Below are 23,807 nucleotides of genomic sequence, written 5' to 3'. Positions count from 1 at the left end.
TTGAATGTGCATTTTATTGTGTATTTTTAGGTATCAGCATTGACTGCCTGTCTAAATAAAAAAGACCTTGGTCTCAGCACTGACTCCCTGTCTAAAATAAAGACACCTTGGTCTCAGCACTGACTCCCTGTCTAAAATAAAGACACCTTGGTCTCAGCACTGACTCCCTGTCTAAAATAAAGACACCTTGGTCTCAGCATTGACTCCCTGTCTAAAATAAAGACACCTTGGTCTCAGCATTGACTCCCTGTCTAAAATAAAGACACCTTGGTCTCAGCACTGACTCCCTGTCTAAATAAAGACACCTTGGTCTCAGCACTGACTCCCTGTCTAAATAAAGACACCTTGGTCTCAGCACTGACTCCCTGTCTAAATAAAGACACCTTGGTCTCAGCACTGACTCCCTGTCTAAATAAAGACACCTTGGCCTCAGCATTGACTCCCTGTCTAAATAAAGGTTGTATGTTCAAAACAACATATGTGTGAACGGGTCAGAGCAAAAGGATGGAACACAAAGAGAAAGACCACTACTGGATTGTGTTGTAGGGTTCCCACGTCTCTGCCACTTAACCTCCGAGCACTCTGTCTTTCCCTGTCCCGGGCTAAAAGCTACAGTAAATCAAATGCTAGTCTGTAGCGTGGTCAGACCGGGGCTCTAAGATTCCAGGCCGAGATATAAAGAGGGTGCGGAATGCCAGAGAGCTGTCATTTCTTCCCTCTTTCTCTCTTCTGTGGTACAATTCAAAACCGGGTGGTAAGGAGGTAGAAAAGATTTGACACTGTAGCTTCAAACTAGCTGTTGTGGTAACTTAGTTGCTGTAGCCGACTTCTCGGAAATAAATGCAAGTCCTCCTTACCCACACCTACATTGTTGCTCTCTCTCTCTCTCCTCATTCTCCAAGAGCCCTTTCACAGTTCCCCCCCCCCCTTTCTGCAAGCTGTTGGCATCCAGTTGCTACCGCCAGTCCAAGTTCCAGACCCTGTCCTACTGGGCCCACTGTGGTTCCCAGGCCCTTGACTACTCTGTGACTGCTCTTCCATCCTACTGGGCCCTCCAACAAAGGCTTCATGTTTTCCCATTTTTAAAGGCAGGAGGTGATGAAAGAGATTAAGGGGATATAGAGGGTACCTCCTTGTTTCTTTACAAGGAAACCTCCTGTAAAGGGCTTCCAAGCAAATAACCCCACTTTGCTTTACCTCCCCCTGGGTCCTATTCATTAGGACAAAATGTAGCAACTTTTTGCAACAGAAAATACAAACAAGCAAGTTCAGATGTTTCAGTAAGTTTTTCTTCTGTTTAGTGTCTAATGAATAGGAGTGTGGTTTTAAAGCCAGGATGTCACCTGACTGTTCTTATGGCTCCCTGTGACGCAAGGCTGTCTGGCGAATAAGAAACGCACATTTTTGTTATCCGTTGCAAGACGTTTTAAAACGTTATCTGTGCCCTAATGAACACTACCCTGGGTCTTTATTCATTGAGGCCTAGTGGTTTCCTCTCGAGTGTGGCGTCTCCGTGAAAGAGGGCTCAAACTGGGAGCACAGTGCATTTCAGCTCTTTCTGCTCTTTCTTAGCCTAAAGTTTGCCTTTTTCCATTTGCTAAAGACCGGCAGGCAGGCAGGTAGACATCACCCACATCTAGACCCTCAATATAGTCTTGATCACATGCAGTCTTGTTCTGGAGAGAGAGAGAGAGAGAGAGAGAGATGTGTGCTTGGTCTAACGTTTTATATAAGGTCATAAAGTTGTGTTTCCTGGTCCTTCTCTAATTGCAGTGTGTGAGTGATTTAACGAGGGGACCTCTTTAATGAAGGACTGTATGAATTAGCATTGCTCTCCATTCTGTGCCTCTTTAGCCTGTAGATTGAGAGCAATCATGATTATTATCATTGAAAGAGATCATTTCCATTTCCAAACTGCTACAAACAATTTTATATAAAAGTCTATTTCAAACCTTATTTTCAATGAGCCCCTTTTTCAGACACTTTTTTCTATATTTTTGACAGAGGCAAAGCAACTCTCCCTGTTTTCTTTTTTACTCAGTAACTTCCTCAGCTTTCAAAGAGCAGTTTAGGCTACAGCATTTACTCTGGATGTTAGCTCAGCTTTCGAAGAGCGGTTTAGGCTACAGCATTTACTCTGGATGTTAGCTCAGCTTTAAAAGAGCGGTTTAGGCTACAGCATTTACTCTGGATGTTAGCTCAGCTTTCGAAGAGCGGTTTAGGCTACAGCATTTACTCTGGATGTTAGCTCAGCTTTAAAAGAGCGGTTTAGGCTTCAGCATTTACTCTGGATGTTAGCTCAGCTTTAAAAGAGCGGTTTAGGCTACAGCATTTACTCTGGATGTTAGCTCAGCTTTAAAAGAGCAGTTTAGGCTACAGCATTTACTCTGGATGTTAGCTCAGCTTTCGAAGAGCAGTTTAGGCTACAGCATTTACTCTGGATGTTAGCTCAGCCTTTCGGTTGGAAGGGGTACGTCCCAATTAAGGATGGCTATTTTGAAATTGTTTTACTATTCGAATAACATGACATTTTCCGGATACCCGGATAGTCAACATTTTTTATGGCGCAAATGCACGTGGCAGAGGTAAACAGGACGGACTGCTTTTCACCTGTAGTTTTGACTACCAGTGAAAAGCGAAGTCAGATTTTCACCCATGATAGAACTGATTCTGATTACAAAAAAGTGAGTGTTTTGCATTGATCATTGTCAGGTCTTGTGGAAACTCTGTTAGGTATGTGCATGTAATATTTAAGGGTGGAAAGATGATAAACTCACTGCAGCGCTAGATGTACAGCAGTAGTTCAACGCACGGTTATAAAAACTACAATCAAAATTATTATTTTTTTTAATTTAAGCATTTCAAATGTCATGGTAGATCCTTGTAGATAACAATGTCACAAGGATCATTCAAATGTCATTTAGACAAAGCTTTTTCATTGTCAAAATACTCGAGTCAAGTAGTTGGATACTAACGTCTGTTCGGATATTTGATTCAACTGTGTCTGTCCCTAGTCCCAATGTTTCCTCCCCGCCCATGCTTACACCAATCCAATGATTTTAAAATGTGTTGGAAGTAATGAACAAGACCACACTTCCGGAGAGGAAGGAGAGATAATTGGGACTTAACCTTAGTTGAGAGATCTAGTGTTAGTGTATCAGCTGGTTAGGTAAAGGAAGCCTTAAATTCTCAATTTTCTAAGACTGGAGACAAAGGCTCATATTCACTGCTGGATGTCGATAAAAGGTAACATTAGGCTGCCCTTGGAGGCATTACCTCCCCCACCCACCCACACACACACACAAGAAGGTGCCGCACACACACACACACACACCTTCTCCCGTATCCGTCATTTGTGGTTGTGACAGAGACAGTCGAATCAAATAAGTTGAGAGGAAGGCGTAGTGTACACCCCCCCCCCCCCCCCCCCCCGCGCCACTGCTGTGTTCCCATCAGCGCCAGTTCACTGAAGCTAAAATGGTCGTCTCTCCTCAGTCTCCCCCTCTGTGTACGAGGATAAGTAGCTCTGAAGAAGGGATGCTATGTGACTGCCTGGGTCGTATTCATTAGGCACCGAACAGAGGAAAGCGGACTGAAAAAGGAAGGGACCACCTGAACTGCTACCGTGTGCCCTAATGAATACGACCCAGTCCTAACTGGAGGATGTGGCCCTAATGAATACGACCCAGTCCTAACTGGAGGATGTGGCCCTAATGAATACGACCCAGTCCTAACTGGAGGATGTGGCCCTAATGAATACGACCCAGTCCTAACTGGAGGATGTGGCCCTAATGAATACGACCCAGTCCTAACTGGAGGATGTGGCCCTAATGAATACGACCCAGTCCTAACTGGAGGATGTGGCCCTAATGAATACGACCCAGTCCTAATTAGATGACTCATGCTGACTTGCCCGTTAACACTCGTTAGGCTAAGCTCAGCTCAGCTCCCTCCAACCAACCTTAATATACCAGGTTACTTATCTTCTCTTGTCCCGCGGCCCAGCAACTGCTAGCATCAGTTAAGGGTCATTAGCCACACGGCCTGGAATAAATGGCCGCTAACCTCCAACACAGTTTTTTGTTTTTGCACATTTCATAGCTGAGGAGGAAAGGAGGGAGGGGTACCTCTCGCTCTCTTGGCTTCCTTATTTTCTACTCTTCTTCTCTTCACCATAAAGGTTCTTTGGTTCTCCCTGTAGGGTATTTCTTATTGGTTCCAAAGGGTTCTACTGTACCTGGAACCAAAAAAGGTTCTCATACCCGGGACATCCAAAGAACCCTTTTTTTCCCAAAGTGTTCTTTGTGTTGTTTAGTGGCTTTTCGGGCACTGTTTAGTGGCTTTTCGGGCACTGTTTAGTGCATGGGGATGTCACTGTGCTTTAGTGGAAGTGTCTAAACTATTTGTTTCCAAACAAAAACATTCAGGAGCGTGGCAGCCAGAGGATCATAGGGTTTTGGATCTGGCAGAGAGGCATTGTTACGGGTCCTGCCTACCCCTCGGCTCTCTGAATATTACCATCTTAAAATTACAGGCCTCTGAAAGGCACTGCAGCAGTGTGTTCACAACAGCAGCTCATTCTTTTTGTTGTTGCCGACACACCTTCATTACAACGTCTCTGTTCCCTTCTTTCTCTCCGTTCATCTCCGGGTCTTCCTCTGTCTGTCTGCGCATGGCTTGATATAAGAGCTTCATTTCTTTTCTTTTTTTTACTCATGTCTTTGAAGTCAAAAGGATTTGAGTGTGTCAGTGTGTTTTCCCGACTATCTCTGTAGATGGAGAACCTCAGCTGGAGTTCAATGTTGTTGTCGATGGGTAATGTTTACTTGTTGTTTAGGGGCCATTTTAATACAGTGCAACTTAAATGAATAGTCAGTGTAAACAAAGCCACGATAATGATAACATCCATAAGTATGCATAACAACTAGGGCTGTGGCGGTCACAAAATGTTGTCAGCCGGTGATTGTCAAGCAAATAACTGCCAGTCTCACGGTAATTGACCGTTAATTAACATAAATACATTTTAGTTTCCTGCATAGCCTACAAGCCACTGATGCAGACCTTTGGAACATCAGTGGCTTAATCATTTTAGACAAGTCTAGAGAAACATGACACGAAGAACATGTAGTCTATTTCAGAAGAACAGAATAACATACTCTGAGTTGTCCTTATGTTAGGCCCTGATCTGGCTATGCTTATTAATGGCTGTGGCCTACAATAGTTAATTTAGCAGACAAGATTTGCTTAGAATTCTAGAATTCTGTGGCATTCTTAGAATTCAATTGAACATAGCTGATTTAAAATAGAAAGGATATTTTCTCCAAACGATTTCCAAGGGAGTTCGCACATGCAGGTATTCTGTGTTGAGGGGTTAACAAAGAACCAGGTCCTCATATCTGCTTCATTTATAGTTCCTTAACTTTAGTTGTGATACAAATGTTGGGCTATATGTTTAGATTTTTAATATAATGTAAGGCTGCATGATGAGATTAATGATGATTTGAAAAAAGTCACATGAAAGGCATGAGCTCTACTTTGTTTAATTGCTGCACACACTTCATCAGTCTCTCATTCACAATTTGGCAAGAACTTGATAATATTCTCACCAGGTCTCGAAAATCCCGGTGGCATCCCCCTTGTGTGGCCGTAATGTTCCCTAAAAAAATCCATGCCTGTTGCAGCCAAAGTGGCCGTTGTACCCTTAGGCTGATTATAATTTCCTTCTCCAGGCTGCCGTGCGCCGAACCACCTCTCAGTCACATGGGCCTCTCAGATATCTCAATTCTTATTAGCCAATACCCATCATCATCATGTGATCGGGTCCTTATCACAGTTAAGAAGTAGGCTACAAGTGAAGACGGAGACATTGAGGACACAACTGTGCGCCCCTCTTATTGAATTCCGAGAAGCATATTGATGTTAGTAGAACCGCCTATTTTCCGTCAGCCAACAAGATGAGTAGGTCTAAGGAACAGCAAAAGCACTAGCCTATGTCAATCTCTACTCTCCCCCATAATACAAAAGTTGACCTGTTCTATTGGTCAACTTGTCCTTCTGTGCATTACATAAATATTCCAAATAAAAGGCTGGACAGTTCTGGGATGTGATCGAGCTCAAATTAATACAACCACTAGCATCAAAAACCCTTTTTTTTAAAGCACTGAGGCTGATGCAACAGATCAGAAAGTCTAGCTTACAACGTTAATAAATTACTAGCTCTAGATATGACTTCACATAAAGACGTATCCCACTGGGCATACACTGGTTGACTCAACGTTGTTTCCATGTCATTACAATGAAATTACGCTGAACCAACATGTAATAGACGTTAAATTGATATTGCTGAGTGAGGATTGGTTTCCTAGTGAACTAGTGTTAGTGTTTAGATGTGCTGTAAGTAGAATGGCACCAGAGGATGAAGTCTGTTGAGAGGTTGCTTGAATGACAGCACTGTGTTAGTTTACTACACACGTTATGAGTCGTTTGGGAGCCGTTCATTTGGCTCCCAAATGACTCTTTGTTGAAAATGCTTCATATTCGACTTGGACCATGATTTTTGATCTCCAATGGAAAACCCTAAAAGTAGGGTGCCATTGTCAGAATGTGAAATGTGCGTTCAAGTACATTTCTACCTGGTCAAAGGATTTGATTACCTGTGAGAAAAAAAAAACACTGCAAAAATGAGCCGTGGACCAGAACGACTTGTTCTTCCCTGCTATTGATTGTTTCTGCAGTGAGGATTTACCCTCTTCGGAGATTGATTTTGTAACTTTATCAGCAGATAATTGTTGTCTGGAGTGCAAAAAGCAGAAGTAGCAGTATTCAAATCAGGGAGCCAAATAAACAGCTCTTTCACTATTTAGTCACCAGAGAGCTGCTCTCTTTATTGTGTGTGGTTGTTAGAGAGGGCATGACTACATGGGTGGTCCCCATGGTTTTTACTGAAGTGTGCAGCACATGTACTTGCTAATGAGGGAATACATTGGCGAGTCTCTGTGCCGTGTCTGTCCTAATGAAGAATGCCCTCCCTGGTTTCAGCAAGCCTGTCTGTCTGCTCATTGATGCTTGGAGTTAGAGAGAAGGATAGAGAGGGCCGGGGAACGGGAGGGTACGGGAGGGAGGGAGAGCGAGGGAGGGAACGGGAGGGAGAGCGAGGGAGGGAACGGGAGGGAACGGGAGGGAGAGCGAGGAAGAGCGAGGGAGGGAACGGGAGGGAGAGCGAGGGAGGGAACGGGAGGGAGAGCGAGGGAGGGACCGGGAGGGAGAGCGAGGGAGGGACCGGGAGGGAGAGCGAGGGAGGGACCGGGAGGGAGAGCGAGGGAGGGACCGGGAGGGAGAGCGAGGGAGGGACCGGGAGGGAGAGCGAGGGAGGGAACGGGAGGGAGAGCGAGAGAGAAGGAGGGAACGGGAGGGAGAGCGAGGGAGGGAGGGAACGGGAGGGAGAGCGAGCGGGAGGGAGGGAACGGGAGGGAGAGCGAGCGAGAGGGAGGGAACGGGAGGGAGAGCGAGCGAGAGGGAGGGAACGGGAGGGAGAGCGAGCGGGAGGGAGGGAACGGGAGGGAGAGCGAGCGGGAGGGAGGGAACGGGAGGGAGAGCGAGCGAGAGAGGGAACGGGAGGGAGAGCGAGCGAGAGAGGGAACGGGAGGGAGAGCGAGCGAGAGGGAGGGAACGGGAGGGAGAGCGAGCGAGGGAGGGAACGGGAGGGAGAGCGAGCGAGAAGGAGGGAACGGGAGGGAGAGCGAGCGAGAAGGAGGGAACGGGAGGGAGAGCGAGCGAGAAGGAGGGAGGGAGAGCGAGCGAGGGAGGGAACGGGAGGGAGAGCGAGGGAGGGAACGGAGGGAGGGAGAGCGAGCGAGGGAGGGAACGGGAGGGAGGGAGAGCGAGGGAGGGAACGGGAGGGAGAGCGAGCGAGGGAGGGAGAGCGAGCGAGGGAGGGAGGGAACGGGAGGGAGAGCGAGGGAGGGAACGGGAGGGAGAGCGAGCGAGAAGGAGGGGAGGGAGAGCGAGCGAGGGGAACGGGAGGGAGAGCGAGGGAGGGAACGGGAGGGAGAGCGAGCGAGGGAGGGAACGGGAGGGAGAGCGAGCGAGGGAGGGAACGGGAGGGAGGGAGAGCGAGCGAGGGAGGGAACGGGATGGGAGGGAGAGCGAGCGAGGGAGGGAACGGGAGGAGGAGAGCGAGCGAGGGAGGGAACGGGAGGGAGAGCGAGGGAGGGAGGAACGGGAGGAGAGCGAGGGAGGGAGAGCGAGCGAGGGAGGGAACGGGAGGGAGAGCGAGGGAGGGAGGGAACGGGAGGGAGAGCGAGGGAGGGAGGGAACGGGAGGGAGAGCGAGGGAGGAGGGAGAGGGAGGGAGGGAGAGCGAGCGAGGGAGGAACGGGAGGGAGAGCGAGCGAGGGAGGGAACGGGAGGGAGAGCGAGCGAGGGAGGGAGGGAACGGGAGGGAGAGCGAGGGAGGGAGGGAACGGGAGGGAGAAGCGGAGGGAGGGAGGGAACGGGAGGGAGAGCGAGGGAGGGAGGGAGAGCGAGCGAGGGAGGGACAGGGAGGGAGAGCGAGCGAGGGAGGGACAGGGAGGGAGAGCGAGGGAGGGAGAGCGAGCGGAGGGACGGGAAGGGAGGGAGAGCGAGCGAGGGAGGGAACGGGAGGGAGAGCGAGGGAGGGAGGGAGGGAGGGAGGGAACGGGAGGGAGAGCGAGCGAGGGAGGGAGGGAACGGGAGGGAGAGCGAGGGAGGGAACGGGAGGGAGGGAACGGGAGGGAGGGAGAGCGAGGGAGGGAGGGAACGGGAGGGAGAGCGAGCGAGGGAGGGAGGGAACGCGAGGGAGGGAGGGAACGGGAGGGAGAGCGAGCGAGGGAGGGAACGGGAGGGAGAGCGAGCGAGGGTACGGGAGGGAACGGGAGGGAGAGCGAGGGAGGGAGGGAACGGGAGGGAGAGCGAGCGAGGGAGGGAACGGGAGGGAGAGCGAGGGAGGGCACGGGAGGGAGGAGGAGAGGGAACGGGAGGGAGGGGGGAGAGGGAACGGGAGGGCGGGAGAGCGAGAGAGAGAGAAGGAGGGAACGGGAGGGAGGGAGGGAACGGGAGGGAGAGCGAGGGAGGGAGGGAACGGGAGGGAGAGCGAGGGAGGGAACGGGAGGGAGGGAGAGCGAGCGAGGGAGGGAACGGGAGGGAGAGCGAGCGAGGGTACGGGAGGGAACGGGAGGGAGAGCGAGGGAGGGAGGGAACGGGAGGGAGAGCGAGCGAGGGAGGGAACGGGAGGGAGAGCGAGGGAGGGAACGGGAGGGAGGGAACGGGAGGGAGGAGGAGAGGGAACGGGAGGGAGGGGGAGAGGGAACGGGAGGGCGGGAGAGCGAGAGAGAGAGAGAGAAGGAGGGAACGGGAGGGAACGGGAGGGAGAGGGGGAACGGGAGGGAGAGAGAATAACGGACTCATTTTCCCCTCCTTCTCTCATCTCAGCTGTAGCAGAACTGCCAACACCCCAGTCATATTTAACATCAAAGTGAGGTATGAACAATCGAGGCAATTTCGCACAACTCAAACTCAGGGTCAATCACTGTTCTTTCTCTGTGAATGCAGAACCATTTAAGTAGTTCAGGTGCTGTATTTCAGCACGTATTGTAATATTCCAGATTTTGGGAGGTTATGTTTTATCAAAAATTTATTAGAAAAGTTATTCTAGAGTTCATTCTATATATATATAGTCTACAGTAGGGAACAATACATTGTTCAGATAGTATATTACCAGTATAAAGAAGAAAAGTGTCTGTCCTTCCTTCATAGACTGATAATCACCTAACCAGAGGTGTCTGTCGTCCCTTCCTTCCTTCCTTCCTTACTAGACTGATAATCACCTAACCAGAGGTGTCTGTCGTCCCTTCCTTCCTTCCTTCCTAGACTGATAATCACCTAACCAGAGGTGTCTGTCCTTCCTTCCTTCCTAGACTGATAATCACCTAACCAGAGGTGTCTGTCGCCCCTTCCTTCCTTCCTTCCTTCCTTCCTAGACTGATAATCACCTAACCAGAGGTGTCTGTCGTACCTTCCTTCCTAGGTGGAATAAAGTATCAACACATTAATCTAGGGTAACACTAATTAGATAGAACTATACTCTGTGACATGCATCCCACTTGGCACCCTATTTCCTATGTAGTGCACTACTTATGACCAGTGTCCAATGTGCACTGTTGCTAATAGGGTGCCATTTGGCATATAGTCTATTTGTCCTTAGTTGTAAAGCACATCTGTATTTTAACCAGGGGGAAATGTCAGAGGCCACAGTCGTGGCCAGTTGAGCCACGTGGACATCTCACACCATTGGATGGAATGCTCCCAGCTGACTAGAGTCTATTAAAGGAAATATTCACTCAAAAAAAAAATATATATATATATATTTTAACGTTAGTCCAGTATTCATACAGTCCCAACATGTTTTGCAAGTCAGCAGTAAAGCTTTCAGTATATTGCAACAAAAAAAAACGAAACAAAATGACACTTTTTTCCCTGATATCTTGACTGCTGACATGCAACACATTTTGGGACTGTATCAACACTGGACAAATACCAAAAGGATTTTTCCTTTAAGCAAGTATAGAAATGTAATGAATAGAGCTGATAAAATTCCATATTCATGATAGGCAATTACTGTATATCTGTTCTACATCATCTATTTCCTATCTGAATGTTCTGTAATGTTGCAGATTGAATTGTAACACCTCGATACCTTCCTACCTCGATACCTTCCTACCTCGATTCCTTCCTACCTCGATACCTTCCTTCCTCGATACCTTCCTTCCTCGATACGTTCCTTCCTACCTCGATACGTTCCTTCCTACCTCGGTACGTTCCTTCCTACCTCGGTACGTTCCTTCCTCGATACCTTCCTACCTCGATACCTTCCCACCTCAAGGTTCTACTGTGCGTTGTCTGTTTGGAGGGAAAGAGAAACAAAAGTTAGGTTTCACAAGAAACTCTTCATTCTCTACATGCGATATAAAAGGGTGCTGCAAAAACCTGACAGTCAAGTTAGGTTGAGAGTAATGCACCGGAAAAACTGTAGATCACCCATGAGGTGGGTATCAATGAGGTTGTGAGTGGATTCATATCCAAAAACAAAGGTGTGACCTTGGGTTTGATGCTTCGTGTTTGTATCTGTGTGTGTGTTTGTATCTGTGTGTGTTTGTATCTGTGTGTGTTTGTATCTGTGTGTGTTTGTATCTGTGTGTGTTTGTATCTGTGTGTGTGTTTGTATCTGTGTGTGTGTTTGTATCTGTGTGTGTGTTTGTATCTGTGTGTGTGTTTGTATCTGTGTGTGTGTTTGTATCTGTGTGTGTGTTTGTATCTGTGTGTGTGTTTGTATCTGTGTGTGTGTTTGTATCTGTGTGTGTGTTTGTATCTGTGTGTGTGTTTGTATCTGTGTGTGTGTGTGTTTGTATCTGTGTGTGTTTGTATCTGTGTGTGTTTGTATCTGTGTGTGTTTGTATCTATGTGTGTTTGTATCTGTGTGTGTTTGTATCTGTGTGTGTGTGTGTTTGTATCGTGTGTGTGTGTGTTTGTGTATCTGTGTGTGTGTGTTGTATCTGTGTGTGTGTGTTTGTATCTGTGGTGTGTGTGTGTTGTATCTGTGTGTGTGTTTGTATCTGTATCTGTGTGTGTGGGGTGTGTTTGTATCTGTGTGTGTGTGGTGTGTGTTTGTATGTGTGTGTTTGTATCTGTGTGTTTGTATCTGTGTGTTTGTATCTGTGTGTTTGTAATCTGTGTGTGGTGTGTGTGTGTGTGTGTGTGTGTTTGTATCTGTGTGTGGTGTGTGTGTGTGTGTTTGTATCTGTGTGTGTGTGTGTTTGTATCTGTGTGTGTGTTTGTATCTGTGTGTGTGTGTTTGTATCTGTGTGTGTGTGTGTTTGTATCTGTGTGTGTGTGTGTTTGTATCTGTGTGTGTGTGTGGTTTGTATCTGTGTGTGTGTGTGTGTTTGTATCTTGTGTGTGTGTGTGTTTGTATCTGTGTGTGTTTGTATCTGTGTGTGTTTGTATCTGTGTGTGTTTGTATCTGTGTGTGTGTGTGTGTGTGTTGTATCTGTGTGTGGTGTGTGTGTGTGTTTTGTATCTGTGTGTGTGTGTGTGTGTGTTTGTATCTGTTGTGTGTGTGTGTTTGTATCTGTGTGTGTTTGTATCTGTGTGTGTGTGTGTGTGTGTGTGTGTGTGTTTGTATCTGTGTGTGTGTGTTTGTTTGTATCTGTGTGTGTGTGTGTGTTTGTATCTGTGTGTTTGTATCTGTGTGTGTGTGTGTGTTTGTATCTGTGTGTTTGTATCTGTGTGTTTGTATCTGTGTTTGTATCTGTGTGTGTGTTTGTTTGTATCTGTGTGTTTGTATCTGTGTGTTTGTATCTGTGTGTGTGTGTGTTTGTATCTGTGTGTGTGTGTGTTTGTATCTGTGTGTTTGTATCTGTGTGTGTGTGTTTGTATCTGTGTGTTTGTATCTGTGTGTGTGTGTTGTATCTGGTGTTTGTATCTGTGTGTTTGTGTTTGTATCTGTGTGTTGTGTTGTGTTTGTATCTGTGTGTGTGTGTTTGTGTTTGTATCTGTGTGTGTGTGTTTGTGTTTGTATCTGTGTGTGTTTGTATCTGTGTGTGTGTGTGTGTTTGTATCTGTGTGTTTGTATCTGTGTGTGTGTGTGTGTTTGTATCTGTGTGTTTGTATCTGTGTGTTTGTATCTGTGTGTGTGTGTGTGTGTGTTTGTATCTGTGTTTGTATCTGTGTGTGTGTGTTTGTATCTGTGTGTGTGTTTGTTTGTATCTGTGTGTTTGTATCTGTGTGTTTGTATCTGTGTGTGTGTGTGTTTTGTATCTGTGTGTGTGTGTTTGTATCTGTGTGTTTGTATCTGTGTGTGTGTGTGTTTGTATCTGTGTGTGTGTGTTTGTATCTGTGTGTTTGTATCTGTGTGTGTGTGTTTGTATCTGTGTGTTGTATCTGTGTGTGTGTGTTTGTATCTGTGTGTTTGTATCTGTGTGTGTGTGTGTGTTTGTATCTGTGTGTGTGTGTGTTTGTGTTTGTATCTGTGTGTGTTTGTATCTGTGTGTGTGTGTGTGTGTGTTTGTATCTGTGTGTGTTTGTATCTGTGTGTGTGTGTGTGTGTTTGTTTGTATCTGTGTGTTTGTATCTGTGTGTTTGTATCTGTGTGTGTGTTTGTTTGTATCTGTGTGTTTGTATCTGTGTGTTTGTATCTGTGTGTGTTTGTATCTGTGTGTTTGTATCTGTGTTTGTATCTGTGTTTGTATCTGTGTGTGTGTTTGTGTGTGTGTGTGTGTGTTTGTGTGTGTGTGTGTGTGTGTGTTTGTATCTGTGTGTGTGTTTGTATCTGTATCTGTGTGTGTGTTTGTATCTGTGTGTGTGTTTGTATCTGTGTGTGTGTGTGTGTGTGTTTGTATCTGTGTGTTTGTATCTGTGTGTGTGTGTGTGTGTTTGTATCTGTGTGTGTGTTTGTATCTGTGTGTGTTTGTGTGTGTTTGTGTGTGTGTGTGTGTGCCTGGTCAATAACCCTGTGAACATACATCCTGTACACCGCCCGTGGTAATAACCAGACAGACTGTACAATAATGTGTAGTAATGACTGGATATGTAATGATGATGAGAGTATCCAAACTACTACTACATAGTACATACAATAAGTAGAACATACAATCTGCCTGTACTGGACTTATGCATGTGTCTGTTAAACATGAATGTTAGTTCTCACTGCATAGGAGTTGTATTCACTATGTGTCTATTCCTCACACTGGCCTGTGTATCCACTCTGTCAGACACCCAAATGAGACCCGTGTCACCTTTTATATCTCACTCACTCACCTCACTCAGACTCACCTCACTCACCTCACTCACACCTCACCTCACTCACCTCACTCAGACACACTCTCTCTCATCTCACTAGTTATATTTTCCCACAATGAAACATCCCCACTGCACTTCACAAACACTGGAGCGATGCCATCCCAGGTTACCATGGAAACCCATCGCTCTTTCTCTCTCCCTCTGAGGGGGATGATTGATAACAGGAAGGGCGGACGATAACTGAGGGGGATGAATGATGAGAGGGAGGGCGGACGATAACTGAGGGGGATGAATGATGAGAGGGGGGGCGGACGATAACTGAGGGGGATGAATGATAACGATATTGCAGGTTACTAATTCACTCTTACTCCATCTCTCCTTGTTCACTTTCTCTTAATTTATCTTTCTATTTCAATGTCTCGCTCGCTCTCTGTCGCTCTCTCGCTCTCTGTCGCGCTCTCTCGCTCGCTCTCTCTGTCGCTCTGTCGCGCTCTCTCTGTCGCTCTCTCTGTCGCTCTCTCTGTCGCTCTCTCTGTCGCTCTCTCTGTCGCTCTCTCTGTCGCGCTCTCTCTGTCGCGCTCTCTCTGTCGCTCTCCCTCTCTGTCGCTCTCCCTCTCTGTCGCTCTCGCTCTCTGTCGCTCTCGCTCTCTGTCGCTCTCGCTCTCTGTCGCTCTCGCTCTCTGTCGCTCTCGCTCTCTGTCGCTCTCGCTCTCTGTCGCTCTCGCTCTCTGTCGCTCACGCTCCCTGTCGCGCGCTCTCTGTCGCGCCCTCTCTCTCTCAAAATAATGTCAAATAGTCTGAATCGAGACAATGTGAAGCCTGCCCTGTACACAGACAGATGTGTCTGGTCTGTCTCTCTCTTTAACTCTCACACACCAAGGTGTCTCCTGTCCCGTCTAAGTCCATATTCAGAGGTCCTAACACGTTCTGTCCTGTATTCTGGTTCGACCCAAAGTACTACCTCAGGGTTGTGTTCATTAGGCACCCAAAAAATATATATAATTAATTATAATTATAATATGAATAATAATTATAATTAACTGACTGAATCAAGGAGGTACTCCCTGGACCTGGTTCAATAAGAAACCCACGTTTTCATTTCCAGTTGCAAAACATTTTTGAAATGTTTTTTTTTTGTTGGTTGCATGGCCCTATTGAGCGTAACCCAGATCTGACCGGAGGTGGGGACGTGGCCTAGCTGGCTGGACACGGTTTTATCACCTGTGGTCACTCTGACTGGCTTCAACTTCTACTCAGTCCACGTCACACAAGGCTTCAGTGTGCGTAGTCTTTGGAGAAAAGCATGATGCGTTTTGAAAAGACCACAGACTTGTGTGGAACTTCAGAAAGGTTGTCCGATTATGGAGTGGATTTTTTCAAAGAATGAATGGATTATATCAATAGATCTGTACTAAGGAGTGAATGGGACATGTCAATAGATCTGTACTAAGGAGTGAATGGGACATGTCAATAGATCTGTACTAAGGAGTGAATGGGACATGTCAATAGATCTGTACTAAGGAGTGAATGGGACATGTCAATAGATCTGTACTAGGGAGTGAATGGGACATGTCAATAGATCTGTACTAGGGAGTGAATGGGACATGTCAATAGATCTGTACTAGGGCGTGAATGGGACATGTCAATAGATCTGTACTAGGGCGTGAATGGGACATGTCAATAGATCTGTACTAGGGAGTGAATGGGACATGTCAATAGATCTGTACTAGGGCGTGAATGGGACATGTCAATAGATCTGTACTAGGGAGTGAATGGGACATGTCAATAGATCTGTACTAGGGCGTGAATGGGACATGTCAATAGATCTGTACTAGGGCGTGAATGGGACATGTCAATAGATCTGTACTAGGGAGTGAATGGGACATGTCAATAGATCTGTACTAGGGCGTGAATGGGACATGTCAATAGATCTGTACTAGGGAGTGAATGGGACATGTCAATAGATCTGTACTAGGGCGTGAATGGGACATGTCAATAGATCTGTACTAGGGCGTGAATGGGACATGTCAATAGATCTGTACTAGGGAGTGAATGGGACATGTCAATAGATCTGTACTAGGGCGTGAATGGGACATGTCAATAGATCTGTACTAGGGCGTGAATGGGACATGTCAATAGATCTGTACTAGGGCGTGAATGGGACATGTCAATAGATCTGTACTAGGGAGTGAATGGGACATGTCAATAGATCTGTACTAGGGCGTGAATGGGACATGTCAATAGATCTGTACTAGGGAGTGAATGGGACATGTCAATAGATCTGTACTAGGGAGTGAATGGGACATGTCAATAGATCTGTACTAGGGAGTGAATGGGACATGTCAATAGATCTGTACTAGGGAGTGAATGGGACATGTCAATAGATCTGTACTAGGGCGTGAATGGGACATGTCAATAGATCTGTACTAGGGAGTGAATGGGACATGTCAATAGATCTGTACTAGGGCGTGAATGGGACATGTCAATAGATCTGTACTAGGGCGTGAATGGGACATGTCAATAGATCTGTACTAGGGAGTGAATGGGACATGTCAATAGATCTGTACTAGGGCGTGAATGGGACATGTCAATAGATCTGTACTAGGGCGTGAATGGGACATGTCAATAGATCTGTACTAGGGCGTGAATGGGACATGTCAATAGATCTGTACTAGGGAGTGAATGGGACATGTCAATAGATCTGTACTAGGGAGTGAATGGGACATGTCAATAGATCTGTACTAGGGCGTGAATGGGACATGTCAATAGATCTGTACTAGGGCGTGAATGGGACATGTCAATAGATCTGTACTAGGGCGTGAATGGGACATGTCAATAGATCTGTACTAGGGAGTGAATGGGACATGTCAATAGATCTGTACTAGGGAGTGAATGGGACATGTCAATAGATCTGTACTAGGGAGTGAATGGACATGTCAATAGATCTGTACTAGGGCGTGAATGGGACATGTCAATAGATCTGTACTAGGGAGTGAATGGGACATGTCAATAGATCTATACTAGGGAGTGAATGGGACATGTCAATAGATCTGTACTAGGGAGTGAATGGGACATGTCAATAGATCTGTACTAGGGAGTGAATGGGACATGTCAATAGATCTGTACTAGGGAGTGAATGGGACATGTCAATAGATCTGTACTAAGGAGTGAATGGGACATGTCAATAGATCTGTACTAGGGCGTGAATGGGACATGTCAATAGATCTGTACTAGGCGTGAATGGGACATGTCAATAGATCTGTACTAGGGAGTGAATGGGACATGTCAATAGATCTGTACTAGGGAGTGAATGGGACATGTCAATAGATCTGTACTAAGGAGTGAATGGGACATGTCAATAGATCTGTACTAGGGCGTGAATGGGACATGTCAATAGATCTGTACTAGGGCGTGAATGGGACATGTCAATAGATCTGTACTAGGGCGTGAATGGGACATGTCAATAGATCTGTACTAGGGCGTGAATGGGACATGTCAATAGATCTGTACTAGGGAGTGAATGGGACATGTCAATAGATCTGTACTAGGGCGTGAATGGGACATGTCAATAGATCTGTACTAGGGCGTGAATGGGACATGTCAATAGATCTGTACTAGGGCGTGAATGGGACATGTCAATAGATCTGTACTAGGGCGTGAATGGGACATGTCAATAGATCTGTACTAGGGCGTGAATGGGACATGTCAATAGATCTGTACTAGGGAGTGAATGGGACATGTCAATAGATCTGTACTAGGGAGTGAATGGGACATGTCAATAGATCTGTACTAGGGCGTGAATGGGACATGTCAATAGATCTGTACTAGGGAGTGAATGGGACATGTCAATAGATCTGTACTAGGGCGTGAATGGGACATGTCAATAGATCTGTACTAGGGCGTGAATGGGACATGTCAATAGATCTGTACTAGGGCGTGAATGGGACATGTCAATAGATCTGTACTAGGGCGTGAATGGGACATGTCAATAGATCTGTACTAGGGCGTGAATGGGACATGTCAATAGATCTGTACTAGGGAGTGAATGGGACATGTCAATAGATCTGTACTAGGGCGTGAATGGGACATGTCAATAGATCTGTACTAGGGCGTGAATGGGACATGTCAATAGATCTGTACTAGGGCGTGAATGGGACATGTCAATAGATCTGTACTAGGGCGTGAATGGGACATGTCAATAGATCTGTACTAGGGCGTGAATGGGACATGTCAATAGATCTGTACTAGGGCGTGAATGGGACATGTCAATAGATCTGTACTAGGGCGTGAATGGGACATGTCAATAGATCTGTACTAGGGCGTGAATGGGACATGTCAATAGATCTGTACTAGATCTGTTTTATTATACTAGATGTCTAGGGCCTATTGGCTTTAATGTATAGATTTAAATGAATGGATTGAATGTGTAGCCACGAAGGCACTTAGGCACTCTATGAAACACATGGCATCAATAATAAATGTCTCTGGCAACCTCCTCTTCTCATCTAATACTGTGAGACTGAATGCCTCTGCCCCATTCCCAGGCTCAACCCTGTGTGTGTTACCAGCACAAAGCTCAAATGGAGGATGGCTTTCTGTGTGTTGTTCACACTATAGGCTTTGATACTGGCAAAATGCTGCCGTTTTGATGTTCACACTAGGCCTTGATGCTGGGAAAATGCTGCCATTTTGATGTTCACACTAGGCCTTGATGCTGGGAAAATGCTGCCATTTTGATGTTCACACTAGACCTGATGCTGGGAAAATGCTGCCATTTTGGTTTGGTCTGAGTTTTTTTTTTTGTCAGTGCTCGGTGGCTGGGTGTCGCGGCCTGTCCTCCCCACTCCATAACAACCTTCCTGCCACAGCATCCCACACGCACACCCACAATGACTGTAGTCAACCGCATCACACACATCCTGTCACAGGGACGGTGTGTTTCAATGTGAAAGAGAGACTGTGTGTGTGTGTGTCTGTGGCTTTTTTTGTGCTTGTGCTGTCATAACTATTCTTTAAATATCTTGTAGTATTTTTCAAATGTCAAAATAGTAACGGTGTATTAATATTTATTTCTTGCCTGCGTGTGTGACAGCAGATCACAGAAGACCTTTCAGCTGTGGGGCCAGTAGACAGACGCGCTCCTGGAGGTGAGAGGAGGAGGAGGGGGAGGGGGGCAGGTACTACTTAACCTGATAGCGTCCTGTAATACAACAGAACTACTTTATCCTGATAGCATCCTGTAATACAACAGAACTACTTTATCCTGATAGCTTCCTGTAATACAACATAACTACTTTACCCTGATAGCTTCCTGTAATACAACATAACTACTTTACCCTGATAGCTTCCTGTAATACAACATAACTACTTTACCCTGATAGCTTCCTGTAATACAACATAACTACTTTACCCTGATAGCTTCCTGTAATACAACATAACTACTTTACCCTGATAGCTTCCTGTAATACAACATAACTACTTTACCCTGATAGCTTCCTGTAATACAACATAACTACTTTACCCTGATAGCTTCCTGTAATACAACATAACTACTTTACCCTGATAGCTTCCTGTAATACAACATAACTACTTTACCCTGATAGCTTCCTGTAATACAACATAACTACTTTACCCTGATAGCTTCCTGTAATACAACATAACTACTTTACCCTGATAGCTTCCTGTAATACAACATAACTACTTTACCCTGATAGCTTCCTGTAATACAACATAACTACTTTACCCTGATAGCTTCCTGTAATACAACATAACTACTTTACCCTGATAGCTTCCTGTAATACAACATAACTACTTTACCCTGATAGCTTCCTGTAATACAACATAACTACTTTACCCTGATAGCTTCCTGTAATACAACATAACTACTTTACCCTGATAGCTTCCTGTAATACAACATAACTACTTTACCCTGATAGCTTCCTGTAATACAACATAACTACTTTACCCTGATAGCTTCCTGTAATACAACATAACTACTTTACCCTGATAGCTTCCTGTAATACAACATAACTACTTTACCCTGATAGCTTCCTGTAATACAACATAACTACTTTACCCTGATAGCTTCCTGTAATACAACATAACTACTTTACCCTGATAGCTTCCTGTAATACAACATAACTACTTTACCCTGATAGCTTCCTGTAATACAACATAACTACTTTACCCTGATAGCTTCCTGTAATACAACATAACTACTTTACCCTGATAGCTTCCTGTAATACAACATAACTACTTTACCCTGATAGCTTCCTGTAATACAACATAACTACTTTACCCTGATAGCTTCCTGTAATACAACATAACTACTTTACCCTGATAGCTTCCTGTAATACAACATAACTACTTTACCCTGATAGCTTCCTGTAATACAACATAACTACTTTACCCTGATAGCTTCCTGTAATACAACATAACTACTTTACCCTGATAGCTTCCTGTAATACAACCAAACTACTTTACCCTGATAGCTTCCTGTAATACAACAGAACTAATCCAGACTGCAACTGGGAGGGACTACCTGGACTTGTCCAATTTAGATTTTTTTTTTGATTGCAGTGTTTTAACTGGTTTCCCTAATGAACATGACCCAGTTGCCTGGTGTCCTGTAAGTGTTGCCTGGTTCTCCCTAGCCGGTGTCCTGTAAAGTGTTGCCTGGTTCTCCCTAGCCGGTGTCCTGTAAAGTGTTGCCTGGTTCTCCCTAGCCGGTGTCACAAAGTGTTGCCTGGTTCTCCCTAGCCGGTGTCACAAAGTGTTGCCTGGTTCTCCCTAGCCGGTGTCACAAAGTGTTGCCTGGTTCTCCCTAGCCGGTGTCACAAAGTGTTGCCTGGTTCTCCCTAGCCGGTGTCACAAAGTGTTGCCTGGTTCTCCCTAGCCGGTGTCACAAAGTGTTGCCTGGTGTCCTGTAAAGTGTTGCCTGGTGTCCTGTAAAGTGTTGCCTGGTGTCCTGTAAAGTGTTGCCTGGTGTCCTGTAAAGTGTTGCCTGGTGTCCTGTAAAGTGTTGCCTGGTGTCCTGTAAAAAGTGTTGCCTGGTGTCCTGTAAAAAGTGTTGCCTGGTGTCCTGTAAAAAGTGTTGCCTGGTGTCCTGTAAAAAGTGTTGCCTGGTGTCCTGTAAAAAGTGTTGCCTGGTGTCCTGTAAAAAGTGTTGCCTGGTGTCCTGTAAAAAGTGTTGCCTGGTGTCCTGTAAAAAGTGTTGCCTGGTGTCCTGTAAAAAGTGTTGCCTGGTGTCCTGTAAAAAGTGTTGCCTGGTGTCCTGTAAAAAGTGTTGCCTGGTGTCCTGTAAAAAGTGTTGCCTGGTGTCCTGTAAAAAGTGTTGCCTGGTTCTCCCTAGCCGGTGTCACAGTGTTCCTGTGTCATCGCGGAGCTAGTTTTGTGTAATACCACCCTTCCCTGTGGTTGAAAGCAGATCTCTGAGCAGTAAAATAGTTCACACGGCTGCTACGATAACAATGTGCCGACACCTCCCTTTTTGTTATTTTTCAGTCATTCGATCGCGCTAGGCGATTTGTCATTCTGGAGTTTCTGTTTCTTTTCAGAGGGAGGGGTCTGAATATGTGTTTACACTTTAGTTAATATGTTGTTCACTGTCCTTTTTTCCTTATACAAAAAATAAATGATATCGTAGTTGCAGTATTTTTCAAGTTTTTTTTTGTCACTAGGATTGCTTCAGCGATATAAACCTTGTGTTCCACCCTGTTATGCACAGTCAATTATTTATCTGCTGTCACATGCTTTATGACTATAGACACATCCACTTCTGACACAGCAGTCTCCATCCCACCCATCATCTGACTTACAACCATGAAGTGGTTAAATGTCAGAGCTGCCGGCGCCATTAAGGGAAAGACTACCAACCCCCTCCTCCATTCCCATGTACTGTAAACTTCCCCCTTTTCCACCATCCACACTAACACGTCCACCTGTGATGCCCAGCCCTGTCACTCTGATATGGGCTTGGATGTCAGCTCAGGGGCCCCCTCTCTGGTTCTCTCTGACTCCTGGCTTAACACGTCTCTGTCATCTTGTCCTCTGGCCAGTAGAAGACCTTACAGTACACTGCCACTTCTGTCAATTCACACAATGTCAGTCCAATGGCTTTACTAAGGGGCCAGGGGGTCAGGGAGTTTGATGTGGCCCTCGAGAGCATGGACTGACTGCACATTTGGTCATGTCTCTGGAGCAAAGCTGTTAAAGGCCCAGTTAGGAGCGTGTTGTTTATTTAGCAGGAGGGAATACACACACACACAAGATAGTAGCTAATCAAGACGGGTCACATATCGACGGGTCTGAGTGTACAAAACATTAAGAAACCCTTCCTAATATTGAGTTGCACCCCCTTTTTGCCCTCAGTCTCAATTCGTTGGGGCATGGACTCCAATGCTTTCCCACAGTTGTCTAGTTGGCTGGATGTCCTTTGGGTGGTGGACCATTCTTGATACACACAGGAAACTGTTGAGTGTTAAAAACCCAACACCGTTGCAGTTCTTAACACACTCTAACCGGTGCGCCTGGCAACTACCACCCCGTTCAAAGGCAATATTTTATCTTTTTTACATTTTTTATTTAACCTTTTTTTAAACTAGGCAAGTCAGTTAAGAACAAATTCTTATTTACAATGACGGCCTACCCTGGCCAAACCCTAACCCGGACGTTGTGTGTGTGTAATTACACACACACACGTCAATTGTGTGTGTGTGTAATTGGATTGGCCTGGGCTATTTGTTTGCTTTCAATATCTGATCGTTTTTATTGATCTGTTTGTCAGAGTAGCCTTTTGTGGTATTTCAAACGGTTCTGTTGTGTTCTGTCATGAAATATGTTTATAAAAGGCCATTATTTCCCGGGTTTTTCCAGACCCTGTGAAAAAGGTGAAAATACTAAAACATCCCTGCTCTCTACTGTGTGCCACTATATACTTTATCATAAAGGAAAAACTCAATTTACCCCGCATTTTCCTGCTGCCATGCCCCACACCATAGTCTCCAGATGCTATCAATTATCATGACCCGAGCAGGTTGCGAGTCCGACACTGTCTCATCCTGAGCTCTGAGATGAGCCCTCTGGGTTACGGTTAGGGGCACCTCCACCCACTGAAGCTAGTTGACGCTCAGTTGAGGTAAGCAACGCATACGCGGATAGGCCACTGTGATACCACCCCTAGCATTCCCACAGTGTGCTGTTTACCAAAACTCTTAAATGAGTCAGGACTTTAGAGATGACTAAAATATGACTAAAGCCCCAACCGCTACCGAGAGAGAAAATAAACATGTTTTCCTGCCCAGTGTACAGTTTTTATACTGTGTTATATCAAGTCAAAGACAAGTAAGGAGCTGAACTGACGTTTAAACTCTCTGATCAAAATAAGAATATTATGAATGCACTATATTAAATTACATCAAGACATTTAAACAGTCTGAAACAAAATTGATAATGGGACTTTTATTTGAAATTCAGGTTTATTTACACAAATGGAAGAGATTTTTTTGAATTGTTAATTCCTGCCTTTCTCCCTCTCGTTGTCAGCCAGAGGAGAAGACCAGGGGCAAGAAGAGACCGTCTGCATTCATTTCCAAGCCTTTTGTCTCTCTACACACCTTTTCAACACGGGGCGCAATTATGAAACGGGTTTCAGTCATTGAAGTAGAATGTAACAACAACAAAAGGAATCGAGTGTCTTCTGTGAAACATTAAATATCCTCTGATAACCCGGTAAAGAGAGCTGTCTGAAAAGTGACTTGAGATATGAGGGATAATGGCTGTGTCTTTGTAGTGTCCTTCTTGCTCTCAGAGAGAGAGAGAGAGAGAGAGAGAGAGAGAGAGAGAGAGGAAATGATAGGCCCAGTCGCCCACTGTGCTCATCTCTCTGAATCTCCAAGCGTCAGACTGTCAACCTTGTTCACTATCAGCCCCCGTTCGCCCCGGTGAACATTCAACGCTGTCGGTGAGTTTTGAGCTAAATTGACAAAGACCATC

The 23,807-nt window shown here is 45.7% G+C and overlaps 1 long non-coding RNA gene across 3 annotated transcripts in view; it reads left to right on the top strand.

Annotated features, from left to right (window-relative positions):
• LOC109889015 (uncharacterized) overlaps positions 1-23,548 on the top strand; it is a 46,466-nt gene extending 22,918 nt beyond the window's left edge. For 2 of the 3 annotated variants that reach the window (XR_002255221.2, XR_002255220.2), the window contains exons 3-4: positions 18,907-18,961; positions 23,358-23,548. This is a non-coding gene — a long non-coding RNA (uncharacterized LOC109889015). The remainder of the gene's footprint in view (positions 1-18,906; positions 18,962-23,357) is intronic. The other variant, XR_004209627.1, reaches the window with a different exon arrangement.
• The last annotated feature ends 259 nt before the right edge of the window (positions 23,549-23,807 follow it).

This window comes from Oncorhynchus kisutch, linkage group LG4, assembly GCF_002021735.2.
Source record: "Oncorhynchus kisutch isolate 150728-3 linkage group LG4, Okis_V2, whole genome shotgun sequence".
In the NCBI taxonomy this organism is placed as follows: domain Eukaryota; kingdom Metazoa; phylum Chordata; class Actinopteri; order Salmoniformes; family Salmonidae; genus Oncorhynchus; species Oncorhynchus kisutch.
The sequence above is the reverse complement of the archived record's forward strand: the minus strand, read 5'-3'. Positions and strand labels throughout refer to the sequence as shown.